The sequence below is a fragment of the Podarcis erhardii genome, assembly GCF_964252035.2.
Source record: "Podarcis erhardii genome assembly, chromosome: 1".
NCBI lineage: Eukaryota > Metazoa > Chordata > Lepidosauria > Squamata > Lacertidae > Podarcis > Podarcis erhardii.
The window spans coordinates 71,293,998-71,306,087 of record NC_138497.1 but is presented as its reverse complement, the minus strand read 5'-3'; the positions used below and the strand labels follow the sequence as shown (position 1 = coordinate 71,306,087).

General features: G+C 44.0%; 1 protein-coding gene across 6 annotated transcripts in view; it reads right to left on the bottom strand.

Annotated features, from left to right (window-relative positions):
* The window catches only part of LMO1 (LIM domain only 1), a 97,431-nt gene that overhangs the window by 15,887 nt on the left and 69,454 nt on the right, over nt 1–12,090 (bottom strand). The window lies entirely within an intron of this gene.

The following is a 12,090-nucleotide window of genomic DNA, read 5'->3' as shown; positions in this document are numbered from 1 at the left end:
CAACTCACTTTCTTAATGAGGACAGTGTTGCTTTCAAACTCATCTCAAAGGGTGTCTTCTTTGTCCCCCTCTCAGCCCCACCTCTGTGCCTTCTGTCAGGATGCTTGCTATGTCTGACACTGCCTCACTTTCTCCACTAGAACGGGAACATTCATTATGGCTCCTCCAAAAATGGCTTCCTTCTGCCGTTGTGCTCTGCCCTGGCCAACATGCGCAGGAGCTGCACAAATATAAAATGGGGGACAGCTGGCTTGCTGGTAGTACATGTGAAGAGGATCTAGGGGTCTTAGTAGACCACAAGCTTAACATGAGTCCACAGTGTGATGCAGCAGCAAAAATATCCCCAATGCTATTCTAGGCTGCATCAACAGAAATATAGTGTCCTGATCAAGGGAAGTAATAGTACTGCTCTTTTCTACCTTGGTCAGACCATACCTAGAGTACTGTGGGCACCACAATTTAAGATGTTGACAAGCTGGAACGTGTGCAGAGGAGGGCAACCACGATGATCAAGGTCTGGAAACCAAGCATTATGAGGACGCTGGGAATGTTTAGCCTGGAAAAGAGGAGACTGAAGGAAACAGCATAGCCAATCTCCAACTATCTAAAGGGCTGACACATGGAAGATCGAGGAAACTTGTTTTCTCCTGCAGTGGAGGGTAGGACCCAAACCAATGGCTTCTAGTTATAAGAAAGGATATTCCAACAAAACACCAGGAAGAACTTTCCGATGGTAAGAGCTATTCAACAGTGGGATGGACTCCCTCAGAAGGTGGTGGACTCTCCTTCCATGGAGGTTTTTAAGCAGAGGTTGGATGGCAATCTGTCATGGATGCTTTAGTTGAAATTTCTGCATAGCAGGGGACTGGACTAGATGACCCTTGGGGTCCATTTCAGCTCTACAGTTCTATGATTCTATGTACCTGAGATGAACAGAGCAATTATCATAGTGATATTCCGAAATATAAAATGTGATACTGCTAACAATAATAATAATTTAACCACAGAAAGTGTTTCTGTAACCAAATTGTCTCAGTAAATAAGCAACAGCATCAACATCAAAAGAAATTTATGAAAGTGCCCCAATATGCAGATTTCAGTATGAATAGTAATAATAAGTCTTACATAATTTCAATAATAATAATAATAATAATAATTATAATTAATTATTTATACCCTGCCTATCTGGCTGGGTTTCCCCAGCCACTCTGGGCAGCTTCCAGCAAAACACTAAAATACAATAACCTATCAAACATTAAAATCTTCCCTAAACAGGGCTGCCTTTAGATGTCTTCTAAAAGTTTGGTAGTTATTTTTCTCTTTGACATCTGGTGGGAGGGCGTTCCACAGGGCGGGTGCCACTACCGAGAAGGCCCTCTGCCTGGTTCCCTGTAACTTGGTTTCTCACAGCGAGGGAACCGCCAGAAGGCCCTCGGAGCTGGACTTCAGTGGTCCGGGCAGAACGATGGTAAAGTACAAATGATTTTTATAATATCTCATCTCTTTCACTATTGTGGATCTAGATAAGGAATAGAAATTGTACTGGAATTACTGCATAAGACAACACATCACATTACACAGCATCTCTGAAATGGGACAAAATTTGACCTTCAATATGTGCCTGCTTAAGAGAAAACAATATTCACATGGCATATCTCTAGGGATTGACAAATCTGCCAATTTTCTGGTTCCTTTCTTTCTTAAAAAAATCTGTTCTCCATCAAGTTCCTTATGAAAATTCTTCAGTATCTTAATGTGAATTTCTCCTAACAAGCAGATTTTTGTATGTACTTGACTTTCTGGAAAATCTTCCAATGGGGGAGGGGGACTTCCTCGTCAGAGACATATTTAAAAATATCACAGATTGCTATTGTAATGATGACATGCCTGTCATTGATGCACTCAGCCGCTGAATCTAGTTTTCAGCAGAATCCCCATTTGCTGAACCATGGTATTTTCAAGCTCCAGTTTATCAGAATTCATTGTGCATCCTCCATAGAAACACTACAGCAGCTTTTATGAAGCTCTGCCTATCCAAAGGATCTAGTGCTCCTTGGGCTGTTTGGAAAAATATTTGCGTACTTAATTAACAGGACAGCAACCAATGAATTGTAGCATCAAGAAAGTGCAGTGTCTTGTTACAAGCTTTTTCTGTGGTATGATAAAAGGTGACCTAGTTTGAGAGTCTTTTTACACTTTTCCAGTCTGATGAAGAGACAGACGCACAGATGGAACAAGATACATATGCTACCTTTTCAGATTCACTCTTTGGCATATGTATGATAAAGCTCTATAAGGAAGAACACTTACTTCCCTTCTACAAAATAAATTGCACCTTTTTAGTTGTGCTAAATGGCAAAAAACAAAAACAAAAACAAAAACCCACCAAGGATAGGACCCTGGGCAGCTGCCTTGTTTCATATGAAATCATTTGTCCATCTAGCTCAGGATTGCCTGCAGCAGGAATGACCAACCTATGGCCTTCCAGTTGTGGTTGGACTACAAATCCCATCATCCTGACCACTGGCCATGCTGGCTGGGACTCCAACAACATCTGCAGGGCTACTGATTAGACACCCCGACCTACATTTACTTCCAGTGGCTCTCTGGGGTTTCAGACAGGAGTCTTTCCCTGCCCTACCTAGAGATACAGTGGTACCCCGGAAGTCGAACGGAATCTGTTCTGGAAGTCTGTTCAATTTCCAAAATGTTCAGAAACCAAGGCACAGCTTCCAATTGGCTGCAGGAAGCTCCTGCAGCCAATCGGAAGCTGCGGAAGTCACATCGGACATTCGGGTTCCAAAGAACGTTCGCAAGACGGAACACTCACCTCTGGGTTTGCAGTGTTCAGGAGCCAAAATGTTCGACTCGGTGGCATTTCGGATCCAAGGTATGACTGTACTTGGAACTGAACCTGAGATCTTTGGCAAGCAGAACATGTCCTCTGCTACTGAGCTGTAACCCTTCCACATGTATGCTGTTTAACAGTGCCTTGTTTACCTGGATAGTATACATCTTATAAAAGAGCAGTTTTTGCTGGGGAACAGATAGCTAATGGTTACTACCCTGGGGTCTGCTTGGAATAGTGATCACCCTTTGAGACAGGCCACCCAGAAGGGGAAGACTCTATCCTTAAGAGATGGATGGGGATTGAAGCAGCAGATGTGATTCAATGTATGCAAGTGAAAAGTGAGGCACATTGGGACAAAAAAAACCAACCCTGCCGTGGGTCCCATGGTGCCAACCAAGATAGATGGCCAGCAGAGGAGGAAGAATGAGAGGCTGGGTGTGGCAAGAACTCAAGTGGTGACTTGGGAAAGGGTCCTGCTACAATATTGCCAGAAGATACCAGGGGTGCTGTCAGGGACTGTCCTGAGGAGGTCTGCACTGAGGAGGAATGGTGGGAGCCTCCCCCTGCTCCTGATCAGGATCCTGAATCTTCCCAGGAGCAGGAGGACAGTATAGATTTGGAACAGTGGTTTGCAGAGGGACATAGTTCAGAAGGCAGAAGCTGGGAAGTAGTGGATGGGGAACAGCTAGGAGAAGAAGCACTGGGAGAGAGAGAATTAACAGATTCACTGTCTCTGGGAAGCATTCCTCCGCCCAGCCCAAGGACAAGAAGAGCTGATAAGGTGGCAGAACAGAAAGCACAGTGGTTGTGTGATCAGCTTACAAGACGCGGTAGTGACATGGGTGACTAGGGAGGAAGTGGGTGGGACCCTTCATTGGGAGCACCTTCATTCCTAGGAATGGATTCTTTGTTCTCTCGCTGTGATCATGAAAGTTTCTAACTGGTAAGAGACTCCTTTTCCTTTGTTCTGCTTACCTACTGCCAAGGGGGTGGGGTGGGGAGTGGGAGGAAGCTGATTCCCTGAAGTGCCAACTTGGATAAAATATGAGAGGGACCCCAGGGAATTCCTGCCACACATAATCAATCACAAGACACGGCGCCCACACACCATTTGAATGTCAATGCCCATCATTTGGGGTGGGGGTGGCCCTCTCAATTTTTTGGGGGGTGAAGAGACCTTGGCCCCTAGGAGTTGGCTCTTATGCCAATGACACATAAGGCGAGGAGCCAGCTGTCCAAGATTTCCATGGTAGCTGAGGAGGCAGCTGACGAACTAGCAGGGCTGCAGGCAGGTTCATCTTGCTGGCTTTCCATTGGCAGCTGGCTGATCACTGGGGGAACAGGATGCTGAACTAGATGGGCCTTTGGTCTGATATAGCAGGGCTCTCGTTATGTAAGATTCAGCCTAGCCACTGTGCCCTTTCAGCTCTCAGTCCTCCTCTCTTCATGGCAGAGTTTAAGAAATCAATTACTAATTTCAGACAGAAGCCGTTACATTTCAAAGCAGTAGATTCAAACCAGTGGTGATCTCAGTATAAAGCTTCTCATCTCTGAAGAAGGAAGAATTTTACTATCGGGCACTTTATTCTCCATGTCCTCTAGAATTTGCTAGAGCCCGACTCCATTTCTTTTGAGGAAACCGTGTAACCATTTTACAAAAGAAATCCAGTAAATTTGTACAAATTTGAGTGCTTCATATCAACCACAGGGTTTTGGCTTGCCAGCCACAGTATTAGTATTACGCGGGGGAGACACCTGGGGTGTAACTGCTACAACGAGCATTAACACACAACTTGAGTTTTACAGAGGCTATGCAAACACACATGAACAGAGCAGAGGTCTCTTTGGAGAGTTTAAAAATTATCAGTAGCAAAACAGCAAGTCTGAAAGTGCCAGAGGCAGGTTGGAACATCAAACGGCTGCAAGATTTAGTCCACGCAAGCTTTTCACTTAATCACAAGGCTTTAGGAAATAATAAAAAAGTCAACTAACAAACCAAGTGCAATCTATTTTTGCCTTTAGAGTGTGGAACTTCGACTAGACGGCCTCAGTTAAGATATCATACTTTGGGGAAGGTCTTTGCTTCAAAGTTGCAGACAGTGCAATAGAACTTTTATGCGACCCATTACGCCAAAGCCAGTATGCTCTAATGGGATGACTGCTACATCTGAGCACGGTAGAAATGGGCAGCTGTAAATTTCTGCTCAGATCTTTCGAGCCAAATGTAGGTTAAATGAAAGGAATAGGGAAATCCTTTTATAGAGATCACATTATTATAGCAGCGTCTTCGCCTTACTCCTTATCCCGGCATTGCCATTCTGATGTGGCAAACCCATATTTCGTAGTAAGTCTTGTAGGATAGTATCACAAAAAAGGGAATGAAAAGTGCTATAGCTTCCCTAGCATTGTTTAGGGAAGCATGCTTAGCACCCAAGTGAGTTGAAGACTCGCTTGAGATAAATAACAAAGGTGATGCAAAATTCCTGCCCACATTTGTGGTGTGTGCATGTGTGTAGCTGCTTATCTGGAGAACTCATACAACTGCAGGGAATTCTGTGGAGAAGACAGTGTCTATCTCTTATTTTGGTGCTGGAATCCAGCCAGCCAGGTGCAAACTCTGCACCTTGGGACTGGGCAAGGATGCCACTTTGAGAAGTAAGAAGAGTGAGACTTCCCCAATAGCTTGTTTTGAGGGTGCCTCATTATAGGAACTCAAATTTCTTGGGACCTAATCAATGATACCGTCAGATATTGGGGGCGGGAGGGAAAATGGTCAGTACAATGAACCTCGTCTTATGATTTATTAATTGCATTTATATCACACCTTTTCTCCAAGGAGCTCAAGGTGGCATACATGGTTGTTCCCCCCCCCCCCATTTAATCCCCACAACAACTCTGTGGTGTGCGTTAGGCTGAAGCAAGCAGGGCCAAGCAGGGATTTCAGCCCTGGTCTCCCACTCTAACCACTATACCACATTGCTTTTGCTTCCTCTGAAATTCTACCCAGAAAGCTGGATGGGGTCTTTTAGTCCCTGCCGCTTGCTACACCAAACCATGGAAGGTATTGTGCAAAAAAAAGGTTGTGGACTTTTTTTACACCTACACGTGTGTCATTAGTGGCTGTGTGTCAGTGACATCCATTGGGACTGCTAGGGCATAATGCAGGAGGCCAGCAGTAGGGGGAGCTAGAGCCAACGGCAAGCAGAGTCAACTACTTTGAGCTTTGTTCCCATCTTCCTCCCTGATGAGCTCAGTGCAACACTGAGACTGAGGATGAAGCTGGCAGCCAGTGCTACCCCTAAACTGGTTGTAAGTAAGAAGGCAGGCAGGTGGGGGGGGGGCTAGCTGGAGACGCACAGAGGTTAGTGGGGCAGTACCTATTTTGCCCTAATGGACCCCCCCCCCACTTCATGTACGGTTCTTGTTTTTACCCTCTTACATAGATGTACACCTTAAAAAATATGAACAGATTGATCGCCATCTTCTTTTGGGAAGTTATATTAATGATGTCTCCATCAAAATTCTAAAGACTGGTGCTTTCTATTTAAAAGTTCACTATTTCTGTCCAGTGGTATTTGTTGCCAGTGGCCACAAAACACGACATCTATTTGTGGAAGAAGCACCATTTGCCTTAAAACGATTCTTGGTTTTACCAAAGTCCGTTCCTGAACACAGAAGCTACAGTCACTTGTATTCATCACTTTGACAGAGTTACTTGAGTCTGACAAGTTTGGCATGCGTACATGCAACATTCAGGGTCTATGCGCAGATCTGTGGTCTGACCATTTAATTTGGTTCCACTGCCCTTGCCTCAAAATGGTAGCCTGATGAAAACTAGGTATTCCCAAGAGCAGCTCTTCTCCAGGTAGAAACGGCACGCTTCCAAGAATCAAGGTCTTACTCTGCACAGACCGTAATCAAAGGAGACACTGCAGCTACTGTAAACACCTTTAACCCACAGTGCTTATGAAGCACTTTGGAAACTGAAACAGGATGTCCACAGAACGGTTGCTGAGGACAGACTAAAATAGAGACCGCTGCACTATGCAACTGGCTGAGGGTAGGAAACACAGAGTATTGCTGTTGAGCTACAGTTATGGTTCTTGAGCAATAAAACTTATCTTCTCAGGACATGCAGCTAATGGCCAGGATGGCTCTCCTCATCACAAAGAGAAAGAAAGTCAACCCATCATTTCTTTAGTATCTACCTTAAGGACTGCCTTCCTCAGGTTACCTTGGGTACCACCTGAGCCCTTATATCGTAGCTCAGTCACTGAGGGTTCATCCATGCCTCCATTTGCCCCAATGTCTTTCCCCAGGAAAACCCATAGTTTAGCAGTGAATCAGAACAAATGGCAATCGGCTATTTGTTCTGGTTTAGCACCGAAGAGCGGGTTTTTCAGGGGAAAGTGTTGGGGCAAAGGCAAACCGCTTCAACCCATGCTTTCTAGGCACAGGGAAAGTGTGGCCAAGCCCTGAGATCATCCAGAGGAATGCTGTTAGTTGTCCACCATGTTACCAGTAGCAGACCTTGGACTCAGCTATACAGCTGTATAGCTGAGTCCAAGGTCTGCTACTGAAGCTGCAAATAAAATGTTTTAAATGTGCTGTAAAGTGCAATATACAAATGTGATACTAGATGGCGAAGGTGAGCTCAATACGTTTTCAATACGTTTTTGAAAAAAAGCATTTTCACAGCGGTTTTTTTATATGTGTGTAGATTCCACCCTTGCGGTCTCAAATTTCAGTGGTGTCCTGTGCGATGCCAAAATATAGCACCCTCCACTGGCAGCACCTCCGAGGCTTCTCACCCAATGCAGCTGAATAGGCCCCCAAATCTGTGCTCCCTCGGATCCGCCTCTGATGTTACAGACCCCTGACTGGCTTCAACTTGTTCTTGGGCACTGAGTGCTACTAGTCCAATGCCATGGAACACTCTTCTGGCACAGATCTGACAGACAATCCTTACCTTTTGACACTTGGGCGTCTCTTGAAGACCTTTTTAGGCCACCAGGCCCTCACAGTCATTTAAAACCTTCTTGATTAGTCAGTCATTTAATAATTGTTTCGTACTGAGTTAGTGGTGTTTTATGTATTTTTGTATACATATTGTTATAGGAATAAATATATATTGTTAAATGAATAAATACTAATTTATTTGAATATATAGATGTTAAAAGAACTTAAAATGCTGATGAATTTCCACTATGTTTTATTTAATTAAAAAAATAATAACAATCTAATGTGAAAATGTGGAGAACTGAATTTAAGACTGGGAAAATGGGAAACCAAAACTGACAGATTTGCCTATTCCCTAGCTGCCCTACCAGACACTGTCTTTGTTTGCAGAATATTAGCAGCACGGCACCAGAAGCCACAACCATTAGATCTCCCTATATCACAAACTGTTCACGAAACTGTGCCTTGTGCTTTCTAGCTGTTTTACTTGCCTCCTTGTTTCTTGATATAATGGCATCTTTATGGAAAGGCTCTGAAACTGCATCTCAACTGGCATATTTTCCTGCTAATGTAAATTTAAATGTTAACCTTGAGAATGCAACTACTAATTTTCTGTGGGAGCCTCTATTTCTGTCCTGAATGGAACAAGCTTTACAAGGCATATGACATTCCAATAATGTGCCACTCAGCCATTTAGCGGCATTGTCAGAATACAGAGATGTGTATCCCCCTGCTTTCCCTTCCTATTCCTGTCTTCCCTTTAATTGAAATAAGCCAAAATACAAAATAAAAATAAAAATAATTATGGTGAATGGAACTGAAGTCGGCTAAGGCTGGCAGGAAAGGAACATCAGCTCCCTGAAGTCGTATCATACAACCTGACCCGCAGCCATGACATGGTTCACGGTGATTGTTTACATGCTTCAGTACAAGAAGCCTCTCCAAAGTATTTATTTGAACAAATAAAATGGACTTTTGCATAAATCTATGTTCAGATAGCAGGTCTGTGAGGTTCATTTACAATAGCTCCTACAAGAAAGAGCGAGGAGTTATTCATAACATTCAAAAAGGCATTGGGCAGAATCCAGGAAAAGCTAGTTGTGACTACTGAAATGGGACTTGGCTGTGATGAACTAAAATCCTATTTATTTCCACGAGTCTCAACTGTGACAAGTTTTTTCTGGGTTGTGGGGCCATAGCTAATAATCAACTAACCATAATTCCATTTGATAGCTAAGAAGAGCGATGCAAATGACACTCAAAACGGAAGGAGGGGGAGTATTGCATGTTGAGATCACACATCTCAACGGAAAAAGGAGACTTGCAGATCTTGCCTCACACAAGAAGCAGGGCAAGTGGAGGCACAAGTCCCTCTCAGGGTTGATGCCCTCTACTTCCCTGAAACGCCAGTGCCTTCTTCATTGCGAGCCAGTGTGGTGTAGTGGTTAGGAGTGATGGGCTGGGACCTGGGAAACCAGTGTTCAGGCCCCTACCCAACCATGAAGCTCACTGGGTGACCTTAGGAAAGTCCCCATTCCTCAGCCTACAGGGTTGTTGCAAGGGAGGAAATGGGAAGGAGAAGAAGAAGCATATATGTCTTCTTAAGCTTCTTGGAGGAAAGGTAGGATGCTAATGTTACATTAAAAAACAAAACAAACAAAAAAAACACAGACAAAGATGCCAGAAGATGAGAGCCAGTGTAGTATAGGCACCAAGGGAATGATTTGTGGATCAGAAACAGTTTACATTTGTCTACTGAGAAGACGGTAGCCTTCCACAGGGTGGAGTGTTCAACAAGCCTTTGATGGATGAGTCCTTTTCCCAGATTGCATCTGTATTGGAAGTATTTTTAAACTGTTTTTATATATATGGAATTGCTTTCAAATGTTTGCATTGTTATTAGATGTGACATTGTTTTAAACTCTTTTATGTATTGAACTGTTTTTACATTTTTACGGCTCTGTTTTATTTGTTTTATAAATGTACAGTGGTGCCCCGCAAGACGAATGCCTCGCAAGACGAAAAACTCGCTAGACAAAAGAGTTTTCCGTCTTTTGAGGTGCTTCGCAAGACGAATTTCCCTATGGGCTTGCTTCGCAAGACGAAACGTCTTGCGAGTTCTTGCGAATTTTTCCCTCCCCCCCCCTTTTTCTAAGCCGCTAATAGCCACTAAGCCGCTAATAGCCGCTAAGCCGCTAATAGCTGTGCTTCGCAAGACGAAAAAACCGCAAGACGAAGAGACTCGCAGAACGGATTAATTTCGTCTTGCGAGGCACCACTGTACCGGTATATTTTATTGCTGTAATCTGTTCTGGGACCTTACGGTACAGGCCAGGTAAGAATTCTAATAAAGCAAGCAAACAAACAAGATTTTAATTCCATACAGTGCTATGATTCTAATTATACGCAAAGGTAAGATTTTGAGACCTTTCTGAGGGCTGATTTAAAATGAGGGGTAGTGGACATTTTAGTGTGCCAAGGCTGCATTTCCCCTCCAAATCTGTGGTGATGATTTCTCTCTGGAAAGAGTCAAGATTTTCAGCCCTAGTCTTGATACTGAGGGCCAAGGTGATGATGCAAAGAGCTAACAGGGGGTCAAACCTCCAGAGTGTCAGTATTTAGCAGGAGGGATTCCAGTGCATACCGGAAAGGTAAGTTTGCCCAATTAAAGTGGGTTAAAGGACTCTGTCGCCACGGAGCAACAAATCTATTTAAGAAACAAACAAACAATTTTTTTATGGTTAGGAAAGTGACAGGAAATGTGCTGAAAAGTGTGAGCAGAAGTAACGATCAACAGAAAGGTGTATAATCACTGTGCAAACAAAGAAGAACGGCTGCTCGGTAAAGACTGGACGTGGTCTAACCTCTACGTAAGCTTTGTGCAAGCAAATCAGGACGGATGCTCAATAAGCAAGTCATTTGCAGAATCCCCCAGTCTTGAGTGCTACCCATTTATGCCTTTGAACTGGAGCTGGAACCAGGCCACCTTCCCTCACTTTCGCCTATGCTGGCACGACAGCTAATAGCCGATTCCGCCTGCAGTCCCTTGCGTGCCACCTGAAAGGACAGAGAGGTCCCAAATCCCAGAGCTCTGGTACAAAGCGATGCTGGCATTTTGTAGGAGTAAAGGGAATGGCGTGTGTACGTATGCTAATGCATTTGAAATGGCAAGAGGGCCTGAGCGGGACAGTCCCGTTCCACTTGCCCTACACAGGATGATGCCTCTTCAGCTACAGCACGGCAGGCCTCTGTGCCAGGGACCAATGCCCTGTTGCAGAGTGTCGGGGATACTTTTCAAATGGTATTTGAAAGCTTTTCTGCCATATGCTTTTTTTAAAAAAACCCACCTCTGTTATCCTACATGGATACAGCATCATATTTAACAAATTTATTGAGCCTCGCGAGAAAGCTGAAGGAGCCATTCAAGCCCACCTAATCCACACAACGGGGCTAAGAATGATTCAATGCATATAAAACATCTTCAGCAAAAGTTTATCCACACACTTTGTATAGGCTTGGTTCACACGATGGCTGCTGAGGTGGAAAATGGCAGTTTTGGAATTTGGAAAGCGGTGTCAGGTAGGACCGTTTACAAGAGCTACGTTATTATTCAGCCCGTATCTGGAAGCAAGGTAAAACCATAGTAAGGCATGCATACCTTTCCTTTATTTCATGATACTATGAATGTTTTGTACAGCCTGTGCTATTTTTCTAGAAAAAGAGGAGCTGGAACTCACCGTGAACATCTCCCTCATTCTCTTAGAATGGCAATGGTGCTCACCTGAGAGGTGCTGGAGTTGAGTTATGACAGGTTCTGGCTGAAAAAAAAGCCCTGCCTATAGCACAGGGATTGGGGAAGACATGGTGCCCCGTATATTGCTGGACCACAGCTCCCATTATTTCAGATCACAGGCCATGAAGTTTGAAGTTCCTGGTGCACAAAATCCAACATCTGAAGGACCACAGGCACCCCATACCCGTTTGAGTGTGTGTGTGTGTGTGTGTGTGTGTGTGTGTGTGTGTATCTATTTGTATTATCTGAGTATCAACCCCATAGTATTTTTGTTGCTGAATTTCACAGGAAACTGATGGTATCTCAATTCTTACTAAATTATGAGTAAAACTTATGCACTTCTTTTACTTTTATTCCCCTCACTGCAGGAAAAAGCAAGCAGTGAAGGGGGAGATCATATTGTTTTTTGAGTGTGGGAATTCTCCTCCTTACCCCGGGCGAGAAAAACCATCTTTTGAAGGTTTCTCAGGATCATGGGGCATTCTAC